At 43.2% G+C, this 21,913-nt stretch overlaps 1 pseudogene; it reads right to left on the minus strand.

Moving 5' to 3' along the window:
- Positions 1–757: 757 nt before the first annotated feature.
- Positions 758–2,832, minus strand: LOC144256061 (melanoma inhibitory activity protein 2 pseudogene; annotated as a pseudogene).
- Between the last annotated feature and the right edge of the window lie 19,081 nt (positions 2,833–21,913).

Here is a 21,913-nt window from a genome sequence, read left to right on the forward strand (position 1 = left end):
ACATAAAAATTAATTGATTGAGTGAGTGATTAATTAATTAAAATAGAAGAAGAACTCAAAGATGAACAACACAAAGAAAAATAGGAAGAAGAAGAAGAAAGATAAGGAAAATGAGGAGGAGGAGGAGGAGGAAGAGGAGGAGGACAAGGAGGAGAAGGGAGGAAGAAGAGGAAGTCATCAAGATGACTCAGGGAAAATGGGAACAGAGTGAGTTTAAATTGTGGTTTCCAATTCCAAAATGTTTCCTGAGAATTGCAACTTTCTTTGTATTTGAGATCTGCTACTTCCATGACATGTTTAGTAGTGTTTTCTGGTTTACTCTTAATATGCTCTATTATTGTTTTATGGGAAAACTAGTTGACATGCCCCACAAGGCTGAAAATCAATGAAAATCTTTCATTAAGCATAAAGTTCCTTTCACATTTTCTACAATCATAGTAAATACACTTCTTTGTATAAAGGGACTGCCTTTGTTGGGCATTTAAAATGTCCCCAAAGGCTAGATGACATTGTTGTTTATAGAATAGTGGATTAATCAAATTCAATGCTGTAATCTTTAGAGTAAAATAGAATGGAAATAATTTACTCATAGTATCATATTTAAACCATCTTTATTTCCAAAATACTATCCTAATAATTATAGTTTTATGTAGCTTCAATTGGAGCAAAAGTATAATCACTTACTTAAGTAAAAGCAATTACTTAAAAATTAAAATTAAAGGTAAGTCAAATTACTTTTGAAGAGAGATCAAAAACATCAGGTTTCTTGTTGATGTTCAGTAGCAAGCTCACCTGAAGGTGGAATGAAGCCTGAAGGGCACTCACTTCTACTTACAGAATGCGGGGGTGGGGGAGGAAATCCAGCTCTTGGGGGAAGGTCATGAGGAAAATACCTCCATTCATAGACATCTGGCATTGGAAAAAATGGAGGGGGTGGTGGACCCGGTGGAAAATAATCTCGAGGTGCCCCATACCTGTTTCCTGGAGGAGGCGGAGGGAAAAATGGTCCTCTTCTCATGAACTGACTCCTCGGGTCCACAGGAAACAATTCACCTCAGACTGGAGGAAAAGGTGCCAACAATGAGCCGGAGCCAGTTGCTTGGTTTTCAGCAGGGAGAGATGAATCGGGCACATTGGAACCATCAAGATTGATTTTGGTCTCCTTTCTACTGGATTGACTTTCTGAAGATATAGGCCCATCCTCTTTATCCAAAGAAGGCAGATTAGAACCTCTGAGTTCTGCTGGTCGCGATGGTCTACCATAATTCGAATAACATCCACCTTGCCAAGGAGGACCCAATGGTGAGGGAGCATTGGGGGAATGCTTTCTGCCCAATGCTGCATTTGAAACACCAAGTGCACAGGGATCTTCCTCTACAAGTTCAAATTGAAGCTCCCTTTCAGTTAACTTTTGTCTGTTGCGAGTGTTTTGTTTCATGAAATAATGGAGGTTTCTTTCAGCAATCCAAGCTGCCGACTCACTCTCATGTGCTTTTTTCTCACAGTAAATAATCTTCCCCTGACAGGACTGAATGGTTCTCTCCAATTCTTCTTTAAGATATTTGGCTCGCTTTCTGTAGGTCTCCAGCTCTTCTCTTGTATGGCCCATCTCTTCTTTGACTTTGGAAAATTTCTCCTCTTGCTCCACCCGGTAATTTTCCTCTACTCTGAGTTTCCCATGGAGTTTCATTATATTTTCTTGATAGCATTCCATCATGACTTTAAATTTTTGCTGAAGGTTCTCATTCTCACCTTCAAGCCGTGTATTTTCTGACAGCAAGTTTGCCTGTTCAGTCTTCAGACTTCTAATCTGTTCTCTAAGGTCTTCCTTTGTTTTCTCTACTTCAGATAAGAAAGCACAAGTTTGATATCTTTGTCCTTCTAAGGTTTCTAAGGAGGCCTTTAGCTTAGCACCATCAACCAGTTTCTTCAAAGCTCCTTTGGGCTCATCAACCAAGTGAGCACCAATTCCTGATTCACTCGTCATTCCCCATTCCATTTCCCAATGTCTATTTGGGCTCCCTTGGTTGGAGAAGACCTATCTTTCATCTTCAGCAAGCCTTCAGTCAGAGTCTCCATGTGATTTTCTTTATCAGTTTGAACTTGTTTTGCATGGAATTGAGAGTCTTCCAATGTGGTGCTCTCTTTACATTGGACACGTCCTTGTTCCCTCCATGCTTCAGCATTTCCTTGTAAGATCGATTTCTGACTATGCTGAAGCTGGGAACGTTCATCCAAGGCTTCCTTCATTGCCAGCTGAAGTCCTTCCTCACTCATTTGAAGCAGTCTCAAGTTTGTTTTAGTTTCAGCTATTTGTGATCTGATTGATTCTGATTCACCCTCAAGGGACTTTATCCTTCTCGATATATCTGCCATGATTTCATCCTGTTTACAATGTTTGGCCTTTTGTTCTTTTAGCTCTTTTTCTAGAAAGAGTCTTTCATCCCCATGGCTAGGTTTGGACCTATGCAGTTTTTCATAGGTTGCCTCCAAATTTGGGACATCTCTTGGACCCTTCTCAGAATTGTTGCCCTTTAAAGTTGACTCTAAGCCTTCAAGCTCTTTTTGAACAAGGCTAACTTTCTCAAGTAGTTCACATTTTTCTTCAATTCTTCTAGAAAGTTTTAAAGCCAGCTGTTTTTCTCTTCCCACATAAAGCCTGCTTCTAACACACTGAAAACTTCTCCACAAAAACAAGAGAAGAGCAAAACATCCAATAGCTCTACACATCACCAACTCCCAAGGAACACCATAAGGATTAGGGCCTGGCTTCATGTCTTCAGACAATGCTGCCAAAACCCTGCCTACTTCTTCCAGGACCACCCGCTAATATGGCTGTAGGGCAGTCCTTGGTGCCTCCATCAAGCTAAGTTGGCTTTGGCTCTTGCCACCTCAACCACAGCCTGCCCAGGCAGGCCAACGTTGGCTGTAAACACTCAGGTGTTTGGTGAGGAACTCAAACCTGCACCAGGCAACGGAACAGACCACTGAGAACTCCTGCAAGGGGGGGGTTGTGAAGGTGGGGAGCTGGGGGGAAAGACTCCCAGGAGCCTTGTGGTGCTCAAGTGCCCATCAGGGGAGTCTTGGCCCCTTCCTTCCCTAACCAGTGCATCCTGAAGTGTCACGGGTCCAGGTCCCTTCCACTCCAGCCAGACAGGAGTCCTCTCTATGCCTCCCACCCCTGAGTTTGGTTTAGGCCAGGCCAAGGTGGAGCTTCTTAAGTTTCTATACAGTCATAATACCACTCAGTTTGATGTCATGCAAATTCTAAAGCTTTCTAAACTGTCTCAACAGATGTTTTGTCATATATTTATATTTGTACTGCTTGCCCTTTTGCTTTAATGACCCATTGCTTTCCCTGCTTTTGTTCTCTCCCTTTTTTCTTCCTTCCTTCCTTCCTCCCTCCCTTTCTTCATTTTTTCCTTTTTTTCTTCCTTCTTTACTTCCTCCCTTCCTCCCTCCCTTCCTTCTTTTTTCTCCCTTCCCTCCCTTTTCTTTTCTTGCAGTATTGGGCTTTAAACTCCAAGGCCTTCTGCATGCTACCCCAGCCCACTGCCACTCAACTATATCCCCAGACCTGCTGACTCTTTCTAGGAAGGTCATTTGAATTATTTATAAAGGAGAAAACTCTCATGATACACTACTTTGTTTGTTGGTTTGTTTCTTTCTTTCTTTCTTTTTTTTTTAAAGCTGGGTTAATGACTTATTTTTCTTTTTTTTAAGTTTACCCATAACATTGTTTATTTTTTTTTAGGTCTCTATTTTATTTTATTTTATTTTTATTTTTTTTTTATTTTTATCTTATTTGCATTTTACATTTTTTTATTGGTTGTTCACAACATTACAAAGCTCTTGCCATATCATATTTCATACATTAGATTGAAGTGGGTTATGAACTCCCAATTTTTACCCCAAATGCAGATTGCAGAATCACGTCGGTTACACATCCACAATTTTACATAATGCTCTATTAGTAATTGTTGTATTCTACTACTTTTCCTATCCCCTTCTATCCCCCCTCCCCTTCCCTCACATCTTCTCTCTCTACCCCATCTACTGTAATTCTTTTATTTCCTTGTTTATTTTCCCATTCCCCTCACAACCTCTTGTATGTAATTTTGTATAGCAATGAGGGACTCTCTTCATTTCCATGCAATTTCCCTTTTCTCTCCCTTTCCCTCCCATCTCATGTCTCTGTTTAATGTTAATCTTTTCTTCCTGTTCTTCCTCCCTGCTCTGTTCATAGTTGCTCTCATTATATCAAAGAAAACATTTGGTATTTGTTTTTTAGGGATTGGCTAGCTTCACTAAGCATAATCTGCTCTAGTGCCATCCATTTCTCTGCAAATTCTATGATTTTGTCATTATTAAGTGCTGCAAAATATTCCATGGTGTATAAATGCCACATGTTTTTATCCATTCATCTATTGAAGGGCATCTGGGTTGATTCCACAGTGTAGCTATTGTGAATTGTGCTGCTATGAACATCGATGTGGCAGTATCCCTGTAGCATGCTCTTTTAAGGTCTTCAGGGAATAGTCCGAAAAGGGCAATAGCAGGGTCAAATGGTGGTTCCATTCCCAGCTTTCCCAGGAATCTCCATACTGCTTTCCAAATTGGCTGTACCAATTTGCAGTCCCACCAGCAATGTACAAGTGTACCCTTTTATCCACATCCTCGCCAGCACTTCCTGTTGTTTGACTTCATAGTGGCTGCCAATCTTACTGGAGTGAGATGGTATCTTAGGGTGTTTTTGATTTGCATTTCTCTGACTGCTAGAGATGGTGAGCATTTTTTCATGTACTTGTTGATTGATTGTATATCCTCCTCTGAGAAGTGTCTGTTCAGGTCCTTGGCCCATTTGTTGATTGGGTTATTGTCTAATTTTTTGAGTTCTTTATATACTCTGGATATTAGGGCTCTATCTGAAGTGTGAGGAGTAAAAATTTGTTCCCAGGATGTAGGCTCCCTATTTACCTCTCTTATTGTTTCTCTTGCTGAGAAAAAACTTTTTAGTTTAAGTAAGTCCCATTTGTTGATTCTTGTTATTAACTCTTGTGCTATGGGTGACCTATTAAGGAATTTGGAGCCCGACCCCACAATATGTAGATTGGAGCCAACTTTTTCTTCTATCAGATGCCGTGTCTCTGATTTGATATCAAGCTCCTTGATCCATTTTGAGTTAACTTTTGTGCATGGCGAGAGAAAGGGATTCAGTTTCATTTTGTTGCATATGGATTTCCAGTTTTCCCAACACCATTTGTTGAAGATGCTATCCTTCCTCCATTGCATGCTTTTAGCCCCTTTATCAAATATAAGACAGCTGTAACTTTGTGGATTGGTCTATGTGTCCTCTATTCTATACCATTGGTCCACCCGCCTGTTTTGGTACCAGTACCATGCTGTTTTTGTCACTATTGCTCTGTAATATAGTTTGAAATCTGGTATCACTATACCGTCTGATTCACACTTCCTGCTTAGAATTGCTTTTGCTATTCTGGGTCTTTTATTTTTCCATATGAATTTCATGATTGCTTTATCTATTTCTACAAGAAATGCCGTTGGGATTTTGATTGGCATTGCATTAAACCTATAGAGAACTTTTGGTAATATTGCCATTTTGATAATGTTAGTTCTGCCTATCCATGAACATGGTATATTTTTCCATCTTCTAAGATCTTCTTCTACTTCTCTCTTTAGGGTTTTGTAGTTTTCATTGTATAAATCTTTCACCTCTTTTTTTAGGTTGATTCCCAAGTATTTTGTTTTTATTGAGGATATTGTGAATGGAGTGTTTTTCCTCATTTCAGTTTCAGAAGTTTTGTCACTGATATACAGAAATGCCTTTGATTTATGCGTTTTGATTTTATATCCTGCCACTTTGCTGAATTCATTTATTAGTTCTAGTAGTTTCTTTGTAGACCCTTTTGGGTCTTCTAGGTATAGAATCATGTCTTCCACAAATAGTGATAATTTAAGTTCTTCTTTTCCTATTTTTATGCCTTTAATTTCTTTCGTCTGTCTAATTGCTCTGGCCAGTTTTTCGAGAACTATATTTAATAGAAGTGGTGATAGAGGGCATTCCTGTCTTGTTCCAGATTTTAGAGGGAATGCCTTCAACTTTTCTCCATTCAGAATGGTGCTAGCCTGAGGCTTAGCATAGAGAGCTTTTACAATGTCAAGGTAAGTTCCTGCTGTCCCTAGTTTTTCTAATGTTTTGAACATAAAGTGATGATGTAGTTTGTTGAATGCTTTTTTCTGCATCTATCGAGATGATCATATGGTTCTTATCTTTATGTCTATTGATGTGGTGAATAACATTTATTGATTTCCGTATATTGAACCATCCTTGCATCCCAGGGATGAATCCTACTTGATCATGGTACACAATTTTTTTGATGTGTTTTTGTATTCGATTCGCCAGAATTTTATTGAGGATTTTTGCATCTAGGTTCATTAGAGATATTGGTCTGTAGTTTTCTTTCTTTGAGGTGTCTTTGTCTGGTTTCAGAATCAGGGTGATGTTGGCCCATAGAATGAATTTGGAAGAGCTCCCTCTTTTTTATTTCCTGAAATAACCTGAAAAGTATTGGTATTTATTCTTCTTTAAAGGTTTTGTAAAACTCTCCTGTATACCCATCCAGTCCTGGGCTTTTCTTGGTTGGTAGTCTTTTGATTTCTTCTTCAATTTCATCCATTGATATTGGTCTGTTCAAATTGTGTGTATCCTCCAGACTCAGTCTGGGCAAATCATATGACTTAAGAAATTTATCGATGTCTTCACTGTCTTCTATTTTATTGGAATATAGGTTTTCAAAATAATTTCTAATTGTGTTCTGTATTTCTGTAGCATCTGTTGTGATACTGCCTTTTTCATCCTGTATGTTAGTAATTTGAGTTCTCTCTCTTCTTCTCTTCGTTAGCATGGCTAAAGGCTGTCGATCTTATTTTTTTTTTTTTTTTGAAGAACCAACTTTTAGTTTTTTAAATTTCTTCAATAGTTTCTTTTGTTTCAATTTCATTGATTTCCGCACTGATTTTCATTATTTCTTGCCTTCTGCTACTTTGCTGTTGTTTTGCTCTTCCTTTTCTAGGGCTTTAAGATGAAGTGTGAGCTCATTTATTTGTTGTTTTTTTTTTTTCTTTTTTTGAGGAATGACCTCCAGGTGATGAATTCCCCTCTTAAAACTGCTTTCATTGTGTCCCATAGATTCCGATATATTGTGTCTGTATTTTCATTTATCTCTAAGAATTTTTTGACTTCCTCCTTTATGTCTTCTGTAACGCATTGATCATTCAGTAACATATTGTTCATTTTTCATGTGATGTAGGATTTTTCCTTCCTTCTTTTATCATTGATTTCCAGTTTCATTCCATTATGATCAGATAAAATGCATGATATTATCTCCACCCCTTTATATTTACTGAGGGTTGCCCTATGGCATAATATATGATTATGAGAAGGATACGTGTGCTGCTGAGAAAATAGTATATCCATTTGATCATGGTTGATATATTCTATATATGTCAGTTAAGTCAAGGTTATTGATTGTGGTATTGAGTTCTATAGATTCTTTATTCAACTTTTGTTTGGAGGATCTGTCCAATGGTGAGAGAGGTGTGTTGAAGTCACCCATAATTATTGTGTTGTGGTCTATTTGATTCTTGAACTTGAGGAGAATTTGTTTTATGAATGTTGCAGCACCATTATTTGGTGCATAAATATTGATAATTGTTATGTCTTTTTGGTGAATGGTTCCTTTTACCAGTGTATAATATCCTTCCTTATCCCTTTTGATTAATTTAGTCTTGAAGTCAATTTTATTCGATATGAAGATGGCCACCCCTGCTTGCTTACCAGGACCCTGTGCATGGTATAATTTTTCCCATCCTTTCACCTTCAGCCTGTGTATGTCTTTTGTTGTTTTTTAATATTTTTAATTTTTTAAAATTTTTTTCTTCTAATTTTAATTTTAATTTTTTTTTAATTTTAATTTTTTAATATTTTTTCTTTTTTATTTCCTATTTTTTTCTTCTTTTGTCTTTTCATTTCTTTTCAACTTTCTTTTTCCCCTTTCCTTGAATTCTACCTGCTTACTCTCATTCTCTTTAGTGACTTCTTCCCTTCTCTTGTAATACCTTTCCTCCCAAGCATCAAATAAATTTATAGGAGTAAACAGTAACTCAGCAGTCAAACAGAACAAGAAGTAACATGAGCAGCATGAAGAAGCAAGGAAGAAAAGGAGTACAAACAATGCAGGACAGCCTAAATATTCAGGAGGACCTAGAGTCATCAGAAAAATGGTCATATAAAGAACTCAAGGAACATCTTAGAAAGATGGAATGGAACCTTAAAGAGGATATGAGACAGCAAATTCAAACAGTGAAAGAACACATTGAAAATGAATTACATAAACAGATAAAAGAAGAAGTTAATCATCTTTATCAGGAGATAGAGATTATACAATAAATCAAACAATAATTCTAGAAATGAAGGAAACAATAAGCCAAATTAAAAACTCAAGTGAGAGTATCACTAACAGAGTGGAGCAAGTAGAAGCCAGAACGTCAGATAACGAAGACAAAATATATCATCTTGAAAAGAGTCTAGCCAACTCAGAAAGGCTGGTAAAAAATCACGAGAAAAACATCCAAAAGTTATGGGATAACATAAAAAAACAAACTTTCGAGTCATCAGGATAGAAGAAGGTACAGAGATTCAAACCAAGGGAATGAGTAACCTGCTGAATGAAATAATTTCAGAGTTGAGGTGAGAAGAGAGCTTATTCCTATGAAATGATTCACCAACAGTGGAGCACAAATAAAAGTATATATAATAAGTACAAGAGTTTGGGGGTGGGCAACGAGTGTGAACTGAGATGGGGAAGACTTTCTGGGGGAGGTAGGTATTGAGCTGGGCCTTAGAGTAAGGGTCTGATTTGGAAATGCCAGAAGCAATGCCGAAAGAGGAGGTCCTGAGGGGGAGCATACAGAGAGTGTAGTGTGGCATACTGTAGGCAGTGCATGTCGGTCTGTTATGGGCCGCAGAGAGATAAAGGTAAAGAAGAGGTGCTGTGCTTAGGGAGCAGTGCAAGATTTGATACAAGACCCGTTGTGTCAGCCCTTAAGTGTCAGCCAGAGGAGTGTGGCCAAGGGTGAAGAGGAAGTACTAAGCTCAGGCAGATACTGGTGAGAGGATGCTATGTGTGCTTACATGGAAGCTGCCCAGAGAGGCTTTAAGGCTTTCCAGCCCCACATTGGTCAACAGAATTTCCATTCTTTCCTGGTGATCAACCAGAAGCTCCCTAGTAGAAGTCTACCCACTTCCTGTCTTGGTCACCTGGAAGTCCTTGTCTTCTGCTTGGGCCACTAGTCATGGAAATAGAGACACTTGTATGTACCCGAGACCACATCACTTTTGTCTTCCTAAGCTTGCTAATACGACCATAGAACCTTAGAATTTATAGCAGAAATGGGAATTTAGAGTCACTTAACCCAGTGGAATTCTTTCTTCAAACAGAAACTTTTGTGGAAATTCAAGATGGGAGATGTTGAAGATAGTAGAGGTGGTAAATACAGTTTAAGCTGGGATCGGGGCCAGGAGACCCACCAACATGACTTCCTTCCTATTGGAAGCCTCAGAAGGGACTAAGAGAAGCACTCCAACTCCCTATTAATAAAAAAAAAGATCTAATCCAAACTTATATTTGCAGAAGAGGTAATTAGACACCGGGTAGGGGGGGGCAGGTGTGGCTGGCCAAAGAGGTGGCTCAAGTTATTGGAATGTAAATAGCAACTTTGCTTTTTTGCTATTTGACTTGCTTCCCTCTCCTGCTTCCTGATCATCCTTTTAGAAAATCCTGCAACCCTGTGCCCCAGAGCTGCCTCGGGTCCTCCCTCAGTAGTTGCCCTTGCTGCCTAGGGCACTCGGCATCAGTCCTCTTTGCCATCAAAATAGCTATTCCAGATCCTCTTTCCTTAGAAATCCACTCACAGGGGCTGTTGCTGGGGCTCAGCAGGACCGGTCACCTAGCACATGCAAGGCGCTGGGTTTGATCCTCAGTACCACCAAAAAATAAATAAATAAAATAAAAATATTAGGAAAAAAAAGATAGAAATCCACTCACAGCTGGTTGACTACCACTGGATCTGACCAGCTAGTTGTGCCAACAGGTTCTGAGTTCTAACGTGGGAGTAAGTTAGTTCTCCTGGGTTGCACAGTTGTTTGCAGCAGTGATCCTTTGGAGATAGTACATTTGATGAAGTTAGTAACTGACCAAGGCTTTCTAGCGGTGTGCAGACCTGGTTGGAACATGTCTCTGCCCTCATTTTGAGCTGACTCAGCCCCAATATGTTTTTCCTGAGTGGCCAGGCTTTAGGCTACCTTCAGAAGGGCTTGTGGGGAACGTGGACTGTTCTTATGTGAATGGGCCAAGGGAGCAGCTTGGAGAGGGGCCCTCCTCAGCTCCCTGTTCTCTCCCTCCTTCAGGTACCCCTGCTGCCCAGCCTTCCTGAGAGATTGGATGCACCTGCAGCCTCATGGAGTAACACCATCCCACAAAAGTTTAGGGGCCATTCCAGGACTCCCTGAGCCAGAGAGGGCCCCCATCAGCCTGTGGGCTCTGTATTTTAGAGTGACTGTGCAGAGGGTCTCTTCTGGAATTGCTTGGTGAATGGAAAGCCTCTAGTCTGAAAACAACTCTGTGCTGATATTGAGAGAGGCAGAGTATTCTTGCTGTCAACAGGTCTGGGTTGCCCACTAGCATGGTGTGGCCTTATCTGTCTTCAGTCCTGAGTTTTCATCTGTAAAATAGAAAGCTCTAAAATGTGGGTGTGAAATACATGAGGATGGAGAAGACATAGTAAATAATGGCTGTAAAAGCATGAAAGAGTACACAGATATGGAAAGTATCTGTTCCCAAGTTTTGTTTTTTTATACTGGGGATTGAACCCAGAGGTGCTATACACTGAGCTACAGCCCCAGCCCTGTTTATTTTTTTAAAGTTTGAGACAGGGCCAGACATGGTGGCACACAACTGTAATCCCAGTCGCTCTGGAGGCAAAGTCAGGGGGATGGTAAATTCAAAGCCAACCTTGGCAACTTAGCAAGGCCCTGAGCAGCTTAGAGAGACCTTGCCTCAAAATTAAAAATAAAAAGGGCTGGGGATATAGCTCAGAGGCAAAGCACCCTTGGTTTCAATACCTAGTAATACCAACACCCACAATCTTTTTTTTTTTTTTTTTTTAAAGATAGGGTCTTGCCATGTTGCCCAGAATGATCTGGAACTTGGGTTCCTCCTGCCTCAGCCTCCTGAGTTGCTGGGATTACAGATGTGCACAACTGTACCCAGCAGTAATTTGTCATCAACATCATCAGCATGCTGCAACAGGCCCTCGGGCCAATCATCACCAGAGCAGCAGTGCTTGGAGCCTTGCTTTTCCCGAGATTGGCTCTCAGGCACAATACCAGAGCATGTGGGTACAAACTGACATGCTCTAATTGCGTGGCACAGTATCTTCCTTTCATCTGATTGTGTTGGGGACACAAAGATAGAATTTGTTTGTCTAGAAAACCTTAATTTTGTTCTTGGCTTTGTGCTGATCCTGGATAGATCACTTGAGCTCTCCGAACAACTTTGATGATTTGCAAAAAAAAAGGAATATAGGGATGATAATGCCTATTTCCCCTCCCTCTTAAGAATTTTATAAAGATTAAATGAAATAGAATAGAAATATTTTTGAAGATAAGACTTTTAGTAAAAAAATGCAGTTTACTATTATGATCATGATTACTGTTATTGATGGGGCTGAGGTCCAAGCATGTGCCAAGTTCATGTTACCTTGGTTCTATGGAGCACACTGTGAGAAATCCTCATCTTGATGTTTCCAGGCTTCTCATGCAACATCAAGAAGCTCCATTCTCCTCACCTATTTATCTTTTTATCCTCTTAGAAAGAAAGGGGACCTCTGTTAACATTCTGTGTAATAATTGACACTATATATCCTCCAAGCCCCAAACTGTAAATAAGTTTTCTTGAATACCACTTTTCCCCCATAATTCCCAGCACACAGCTTATTAAGTTATTAACCAGCAATTTCTCTGACAGCATATTAAACTTTACTTTTAAACAAGTCACAGAGGGAGGGAAACATGCGTCTCTCATAAAAGGAATAAAAAACATACACCCTCTAAAACAGTTTCCTCGGGCTTTGAACAAATCCCAAGCCTCACACAAGGTCTCTTTTTCATCATTCTTCTGCACATATTTTGAGTGTTAGTGCATTAATGAGAAAATTAATGCAGAGCGGGCCATGGCTTTGGCCCTCCCCTGGGAAAAAGGACCCTGGTACCTTCTGCAGACTGAAGGACTTGCAGAATGCCTCCCTGTGAGTCTGGTAAAGGGGTGAAGGCCCTCTACTCCCATGGATCCCACCCTTTGGAATGAAAGATGCTTTCTCGAGGGAAGCCCATGCATTTGTAGTGCATGGACCGGGACTTTGCTCTCTTTCTGGCAGACTCACAGCTCATGGCTCTCTTTGTGCATGGTGACCACAGAGAATTCCCTGGAAACTGGTCCACCATCAGAGCAGGGCGTGGAGTGTGGCTTCACTATTAAAGGGAAATCCAGGTACGAGTGCTGCAGGGCAGCTTGTACCTGAGGGCAGGAGTATAAACACTGGCAAAGCTCCAGACCAAGGAAGGCTGGGTGGTTGTAGGAGCCCGGCATAAAAATGCAGCCCTGCCATCACACCTCCCCTGGTGATGGCGAAGTATATGCAGGCCCAGGTAGCCTGCCAGACTCTGCATGCTGCCTCCAGCTGGCCGGCCTACAGATTTGAATTCCCACTGTTCTGGTAGGGGGAAACAGCCACAAAATTTTCCACAAAATACATATTCTACAACTCATGACCATTGGCATCTTGGCATATTAAACAAATACCCTGTTGCTTCTCCAGGAATGCCATATGATGGTAACTTAGCTGGGGGCTGTGGTAAAAATGGAAATCAGAACAGGGGAGGAGGCTTTTTTTAAATTTAACTTACACTTCAACTTTTACTTGACTTAATGTGGCCTGCATCAAAGAAGGACCTCCTAACTCCTGACCACAGCAATTCTTCCTTTTATAATCAAATGGGGTGAGAGGCATCGTCTGCTCTGTCGAGAGCCACCATTGCAATGACCAGAACTGCCAGCACTACAAAGATGGCCTGTGGGATCTCTGGGAGACCAAATGATGGTCAGCAAAATATCTGGGGTCAAGTCAGCTGTTCAAATTGTCTTCCGAGACTGTTTTTGATGGTTAGTCAGGAGCATTTTAAATCAGGGCATGGTGTGGCTGGACATGTGTCAACTGGGGGGAGTCATACAACATGTAGGAACATGTGTTAGACTTTTCCCTCTCCTCGTCCTGTCTCCTGCACCCACTCTGCCTCTTCCCAGCCTGACTCCACAGCCCTTACCCTCTTCCCTGTGGCTTCCTCCCATCTCTGTGGGTTTTCTGAGAGCCCCGGATATGGCTTCCCTTGCTCTCTGCTGGAGCCCAGGCTACACTCTGCTGGTGCCTCTGGTTCTTTAAGGGCTGTGTTGGAGCCTTGATTACAGAAGATGGCTGTGATGAGTCCCTGTTGGGTCTCAAGACCGAGAGTCATTTCAAGCCATTAGCCTATTGGCTACCTGTTTGATATCTAGAATTCCTTCTCCTTCCTCTTATCAGCCCAAATCCTTCCATGTCTTTAGACCTTTCCATGGAATTCCTTCTGATTGCTTTATGTATATTTTGCTTTCCTCCACATACATCCTTCCCCGTGTCCTCAAAACATAAGACTGAAAGGCCAGAATCCTACTCTCTCCTTCTGTTTCTCACCTGAAGAATGATACCCCATGGTTCTCACTAAGTTTCTGGATTGATGAAAGTGAATCGTGGCTCTAATCAGTGTTGTAGGGGAGTAGTTCACTGGGCACCAGAGTGACCCAGGCCCTGACTGTTGAAGTCCAGATGGGTTTCTTTACTTAGAACTTAACATACACCAGGAGTCTACACCAGCAGTCTAGGTCAGCTGTTTCTGACCTTCTGAAGATGGGAGTGAATTCTTCAGGAAGTTTGCTGTATCCAAAATGAATCATCTGTTTCTTCCAGGAGTCCACAAAGGCTTCACAACATTTTTTGTTTGATTTTTGTTTTCGGTACTGGGGATTGAACCCAAGGGCTTTGCTACCAAGCTACATCCTTAATGCTTTTAATTTTTTATTTTGAGATAGGGTCCTGTTGAGTTTGCTTAGGGCCTCACAGAGTTGCTGAGACTGGCCTTGAACTTGGAATCCTTCTGTCTCAGCCTCCCCAGTGCCTGGGATTACAGGCATGTACCACCACTCTGGCAAGCCTTCACAATATTAAACAGGCACCTGAGCACTCCAATGTGACTTGAGCTGATGAGGCCCTACTAGACTCTTAAACCCTTGAAAGCTTTTGGAACTCTTAAAAATCATTCAGAAGCTCTCTGATTTTGGGCCTCTGTTCACACATTCTGTATCATTTCCTCCTGTCTCTCCCCATACCATATCCCTTTAGTACTTACTATTATTCCTCAAACCTGTCATGTCCCAAATCTTCAGACCTGCTGCTTCCACTGCTGGGGTCAGTGCCTGTGAACTGCTTCCCTGGCTCCTCTGAGTCTCCATCTGCTCTGGGGTCTCTGACTCCGTAAACAAAAACAGAATGGTCTCCTCTGCCATCATCATTCAGTTTTATTCTGTTGTCTCCTCCTTGGAGCACCTGGCATAGTGAACTGCAGGGGCCCTTGACCACTTAGCTACATCTCCAGCCCTTTTTATTTAATTAAAAAATTGGGGAGGGGTTTACCAGGGATTGAGCTCAGGGGCACTCAACCACTGAGCCACATCCCCAGCCCTATTTTGTATTTTATTTAGAGACAAGGTCTCACTGAGATGCTTAGCACCTCACTTTTGCCTAGGCTGGCTTTGAACTCAAACATCTTGCCTCAGCCTCCCAAGCTGCTGGGATTAAAGGTGTGTGCCACCACAGCTGACTGCCCTTATGTTTCTTAAAATGGAATTTGCTATTTATTATGAAGGGATGACTGTTGAGTCAGGACCTTCTTGCAGTTTCCTTCCAGACACTTCCATTGGGATCAAGGAGCAGAAACCCTAGAAATCCCTTAGGGGTGCCCAGGAAGCCCAGCAGCTCTCAGGGGCCTGACCCAGGATGCTTCTTCAGTCCAACTTGGGCCAGCCCTGCCCCTGTTCTTGACTTACTTCTGCCTCCCATTCTAAGAATGGCCATGAGGTCGGCCTTCAGAGCAAGGCAAGAGGCCTAGCGGCACTTCTCACACTACCAAGGACTGGCAGTGAATCCCTGGACCAGTCCCTTGCCCACGTTGATCTTTAGATTTTCAGTTTCTAAAATAACCTAGGCCTTCATTATCTCTCATCCGGATGACTGCCCCTACCCTCAAAGCTTCTCCCTTCTTCTATTCCTGTTCCCTGCATACAGTCCACCACCAGCGCAGAGGATGCTGGGATCTTAACAGAGCATAAACTACATCATATCATGCCCTTTCTCAAAACCATCTCTTGGCCTCTCATAAACCATGATCCATGCCAAAGGTCTTGCAATGATCTAAAAGACTCTCTATCATGGGTGTCCAATCTCGGCTGCACTTCAGAGTTATCTAATGAGTTTTTTTTTTTTTTTATATTTAGTTTTTAGTTTTAGATGGAAACAATATCTTTAATTTTTTTAGATTTTTATGTGGTGCTGAGGATCGAACACAGTGCCTCACACAAGACAGGTGAGCACTCTAGCACTGAGCTACATCCCTGGCCCCACCTAAGGAGTTTTTAAAAATACTGGTACCTGGGTTTTAGGCCCAGAGGTTCTTGTTTCACTCGTCCTTGGTGTATCCTGTGTGTGGGAGTTTGACAAATGAAGCTAGATGTGTCCAAGGTTGAGAACTACTGCCCACGTGATCAGTCACCATCACCACCCCATCTCTGTGACTTTATCACCAACTCTTGCCTACTCCTCCTATCCAATCCCCTTTTCTTCCTCAAACACTCCAGAGACATCCCTGCCTGAATGGCTTTGTGCTTACTGTTCCCATTGCTTGGGATGATTTTTCTTTTGCCACCTGTGTGTCTACCTTCCTCACTTCATTCAGATTTCTGCTCACATGTCACTTCTCAGATATTTCCTAGTTCAGCTAAAGTAGCCCCTCCCATCACTTCCAGGACTCTCTATCATTGCCCTCCTTTGTGAACGTCTAGTGCATTTGGGTCCCTGGGTAAGGGTCGCGAAATCACCGGGACACAGGGGATGCAGAGCCAAGGCAGCAATTGCAACTGCATGCTGAGCTTTATTTGCATGTTTCTTTTATATTTTTTTTCTAACAAACCAAGCAATTCTTCAATAACACTTCACCCACATAGCCCAAGTATCATGCTTCAGCGGGTACACAGAGCTAAATTCAAGTTGTTCCTGTTCTTTTTGATAAGTACCCTCCCAAAGTTCTTTGTAGACATTATCTAATCCCCGAATGTACTGTTCCCAGGTCCAATATGCAGGAAGCTTCTTCCTCTAGGCCAAACCATGCAGAAGCTTGTATCTTGTGATAAGGGGAAAAGGACCTTTCCTTCTCCTAGCGAGGCATGCCTTCAGCTGACCTAAATCACAGGCACAGCTTCTTGCAAAGTGTCAGGCTGAGGGAGCTAAACTCTGCACACTTAAACCCCAACAATTCCTTCTTTTTTCTTTTGTTTTTCTAAAACAGCTTTCCACAAAGTTAATATAGAGGTTTGAGATGGTCTTATGTACATGCAGTATGTTATTACAAACAGGATAATAACTAAGCATAACACTATTCCCATTCCTCCAGCCGTATGGGTAAGACTTTGAGCAACTCCTTTGGGATTTAATCCCTCTAACTGTTTTAAAAACAATTCAGCTATTTGTGTAGCATCATCATGTTGAAACCCTTTTCCAAAAATTTCAAATATATCCTTTTGTAAGGAATCAATCACCATTGTTGGGATCCAACATGGCGGCCGGCGAGGAAGCAGCAATTCCAACGTCTCCACTTTAACGGGATAAGAAAGATCCACCTGAACAGATGCAGCCTACCTATCGAGGAACTTCTAGCATAATTCCCTTAAGAGGAGAGCAGCCGTGAACTGGTAGGTTTATTGGAAGTGACAGTTCCTCCCAGAGAAGTGGATCTTGGACAGCCTCTCAGGCACAAAGGTATAGTCCCCCAGCCATCAGCCGCTCGGCAAGCGGCTCCCCCGGGAGGCCTAGAGCTCGCTCTGGGAACAGCCACTTCACCTGCCCGGTTCCTAATCACACGGCCACAGTTAACCGGCTCCACAGGTGGCCCAGCGGCGGGTGCAGAATTCGAGTCCTGAGGCCAGGGGCCACTTTTGCAAGCAGCTGACACCCAAGCAGTTTGGCCCGCCCCGCCCGAACTGGCAGTCAGCCTCCGCCATCAGGGCTCCCCTGGGAGGCATAGAGCTCGCTCTGGGAGCAGCAGCCTCACCTGCCCGGCTCCTAACCACGCGGCCCGTTCCTAACCACGCTACCACAGCCACCTGGCTCCACGGGTGGCCCCGCGGCGGGTGCAGAATTCGAGTCCTGAGGCCAGCGGCCACTTTTGCAAGCGGCTGACACCCGAGCAGTTTGGCCTGCCCCGCCCGAACCGGCAGTCAACCTCCACCATCAGGGCTCCCCTGGGAGGCACAGAGCTCGCTCTGGGAGCAGCAGCCTCACCTGCCCGGCTCCTAACCACTTTGTCGGTTCCTAGCCACGCGACCACAGCTACTTGGCTCCACGGGTGGCCCCGCGGCGGGTGCAGAATTCGAGTCCTGAAACCAGCGGCCACTTTTGCAAGCGGCTGACACCCGAGCAGTTTGGCCCGCCCCGCCAGAAACAGCAGTCAGCTTCCGCCATCAGGGCTCCCCTGGGAGGCATAGAGCTTGCTCTGGGAGTAGCAGCCTCACCTGCCCGGCTCCTAACCACGCGGCCGGTCCCTAACCACGCGGCCGGTTCCTAACCACACGACCACAGCCACCGGGCTCCACGGGTGGCCCCGGGGCGGGTGCAGAATTCGAGTCCTGAAACCAGCGGCCACTTTTGCAAGCGGCTGACACCTGAGCAGTTTGGCCCGCCCCGCCAGAAACGGCAGTCAGCCTCCACCATCAGGGCTCCCCTGGGAGGCATAGAGCTCGCTCGGGGAGCAGCCACTTCACCTGCCCGGGTCCTAACCACGTGGCCACAGCTACCTGGCTCCACAGGTGGCCCCACAGCAGGTGCAGAAGTCGAGTCCTGAGGCCAGTGGCCACTTTTGCAAGCGGCTGACACCCGAGCAGTCTGGCCTGCCCCGCCAGAAACGGCAGTCAGCCTCCGCCATCAGGGCTTCCCTGGGAGGCACAGAGCTCGCTCTGGGAGCAGCAGCCTCACCCGCCCGGCTCCTAACCACACGGCTGGTTCCTAACCACGCGGCCGGTTCCTAACCACACGACCACAGCCACCGGGCTTCATGGGTGGCTCCGCAGCGGGTGCAGAAGTCGAGACCTGAAACAAGCGGCCTCTTTTGCAAGCGGCTGACACCCGAGCGGTTTAGCCCGCCCCGCCCGAACCGGCAGTCAGCCTCCACCATCAGGGCTCCCCTGGGAGGCCTAGAGCTCGCTCTGGGAGCAGCCACTTCACCTGCCCGGGTCCTAACCACGTGGCCACAGCTACCTGGCTCCACAGGTGGCCCCACAGAGGGTGCAGAAGTCGAGTCCTGAGGCCAGCGGCCACTTTTGCAAGCGGCTGACACCCGAGGGGTTTGGCCTGCCCCACCCGAACCGGTAGTCAGCCTCCGCCATCAGGGCTCCCCTGGGAGGCACAACCTCATTTGGAGTAGGGGCTGTGCAGAGCTGCCATCGGAGCAAACAGGGCAGGCAGACGTGCGGCCCACTGGAAAGACAGGCCAGGTAGCTTGCCAGCGCGGTGGACACGCAACACCGAGGCAGTCGCCTCACACTGGTTGGAGTGGGGGTGGAGCAGGGTCGCCGCCCGAGTCCGGAGGGGGCTCAGCGACCCGTTGGAGAGGTAGTCAGGTACCCCCATTGGGAGTGGGGGCTGTGCAGAACTGCGACCTACCGGCCTAGAAGCCTACCAGCGCGGTAGACACGTCACACCAATTGGAGTGGGGACCCAGCAGAACCGCCACCCACATCCAGACCAGGACCAACGACCCCAGGGCGTGGTAGTTACGTCACCACAATTGAAGTGGGGGCAGAGCAGAGTCGCCACCCGTGCCTGCAGGGGGGCAGACCTGCGACCGATTAGCGGGGTAGACAGATCACCCTAATTAGAGGAGGAGCAGAGCCACTACCCGCCCTGCAAGGGAGACTTCCCAACTATACAAGAGCAATATAAATAAATAGGGGGTAAAAATCAAAAACACAACAGTTGCACCAAGCAGAAAGAAACACGAGCAGTATGAAAAGACAAGGAAAGAAAGGACCACAAGCAATGCAGGTCAACTCAACATTAGAAGAGGTAATAGCTGCAACAGATGGAATGTCAGATAAAGAGTTGAGGATATATATGCTTCAGATGATCTGGAGTCTCAAGGAAGACATGAGACAGCAAAATCAGACAATGAAAGATCACATCGACAAACAAATCCAGGAAATAAAAGATCAATTTCACAGGGAGATAGAAGTAATAAAAAACAAACAAATAGAAATCCTAGAAATGCAGGAAACAGTAAACCAACTTAAAAACTCAGTTGAGAATACTACCAGCAGAGTAGATCACTTAGAAGAGAGAACATCAGACAATGAAGACAAAGTATTTCAACTGGAAAAGAACATAGACAGCTCAGAAAGACTGCTAAGAAACCATGAGAAGAACATCCAAGAATTATGGGACAATATCAAAAGACCAAATTTAAGAGTCATTGGGATACAGGAAGGCACAGAACTCCATACCAAAGGAATAAACAGTCTATTCAGTGAAATAATACGAGAAAACTTCCCAGACTTGAAGAATGAGACAGAATCCCAAATCCTAGAAGCCTACAGGACGCCGAATGTGCAAAATCATAAGAGATCCACACCTAGATACATTATAATGAAGATGTCCAACATACAGAATAAGGAGAGAATTTTAAAAGCTGCAAGAGAAAGAAAGCAGATTACATTTAGGGGTAAACCAATCAGGATAACAGCGGATCTCTCAACACAGACTCTGAAAGCTAGAAGATCCTGGAATAACATATTTCAAACTCTGAAAGAAAATGGGTTCCAACCAAGAATCGTGTATCCGGCGAAATTAAGCTTCAGGATAGAAGATGAAATTAAAACCTTCCACGATAAACAAAAGTTAAAAGAATTCACAGCTAGAAAACCATCTCTTCAAAAAATCCTTGGCAAAACATTACAGGAAGAGGAAATGGAAAATAACATTAAAAACCAACAATGGGAGGTAGGACAGTAAAGTGGGGAAAGGAGTCAAAGTGGATAATAAATCAGGTTTAGTAACATCAATAAACAAATATGGCTAGAAGAACAAACCAGATCTCAATAATTACCCTAAATGTTAATGGCTTCAATTCACCAATCAAGAGACACAGGCTAGTAGAATGGATCACAAAACAAGACCCAACAATATGCTGCCTACAGGAGACGCATCTGATAGGAAAAGATATTCATAGACTGAAGGTGAAAGGTTGGGAAAAATCATACCACTCATATGGACTGCGGAAACAAGCAGGAGTGGCCATACTCATATCTAATAAAATAGATTTCAAGACAAAGTTAATCAAAAGGGATAAAGAAGGACACTTCATACTGCTCAAGGGAACCATACACCAACAAGACATAACAATCATTAATATATATGCCCCAAATAATGGTGCAGCTTTGTTCATCAAGCAAACTCTTCTCAAGTTCAAGAGTCTAATAGACCACCATACAATAATCATGGGAGACTTCAACACACCTCTCTCACCACTGGACAGATCTTCCAAACAAAAGTTAAATAAGGAAACTATAGAACTCAATAACACAATTAACAACCTAGACCTAATTGACATATATAGACTATACCACCCAACATCAAGTAGTTACACTTTTTTCTCAGCAGCTCATGGAACCTTCTCAAAAATCGACCATATATTATGCCACAGGGCAACTCTTAGACAATATAAAGGGGTAGAGATAATACCATGCATCTTATCTGACCACAATGGAATGAAACTGAAAATCAATGATAAAGGAAGGAAGGAAAAATCAAGCATCACTTGGAGAATGAACAATAGGTTGCTGAATGATCAATGGGTTTTAGAAGACATCAAGGAGGAAATTAAAAACTTCCTAGAGTTAAATGAAAACACAGACACAACATATCGGAATCTATGGGACACATTGAAAGCAGTTCTAAGAGGAAAATTCATTGCTTGGAGTTCATTCCTCAAAAAAAGAAAAAACCAACAAATAAATGATCTCATACTTCATCTCAAATTCCTAGAAAAAGAAGAGCAAAACAACAGCAAAAGAAGTAGAAGGCAAGAAATAATTAAAATCAGAGCTGAAATTAATGAAATTGAAACAAAAGAAACAATTGAAAAAATTGACAAAACTAAAAGTTGGTTCTTTGAAAAAATAAATAAAATTGACAGACCCTTAGCCATGCTAACGAAGAGAAGAAGAGAAAGAACCCAAATTAATAGCATACGGGATGAAAAAGGCAATATCACAACAAACACTTCAGAAATACAGAAGATAATCAGAAATTATTTTGAATCATTATACTCCAATAAAATAGAAGATAGTGAAGGCATAGATAATTTTCTTAAGTCATATAATCTGCCCAGATTGAGGCAGGAGGATATAGACAATCTAAACAG

Source organism: Urocitellus parryii, chromosome 7 (assembly GCF_045843805.1).
Source record: "Urocitellus parryii isolate mUroPar1 chromosome 7, mUroPar1.hap1, whole genome shotgun sequence".
NCBI lineage: Eukaryota > Metazoa > Chordata > Mammalia > Rodentia > Sciuridae > Urocitellus > Urocitellus parryii.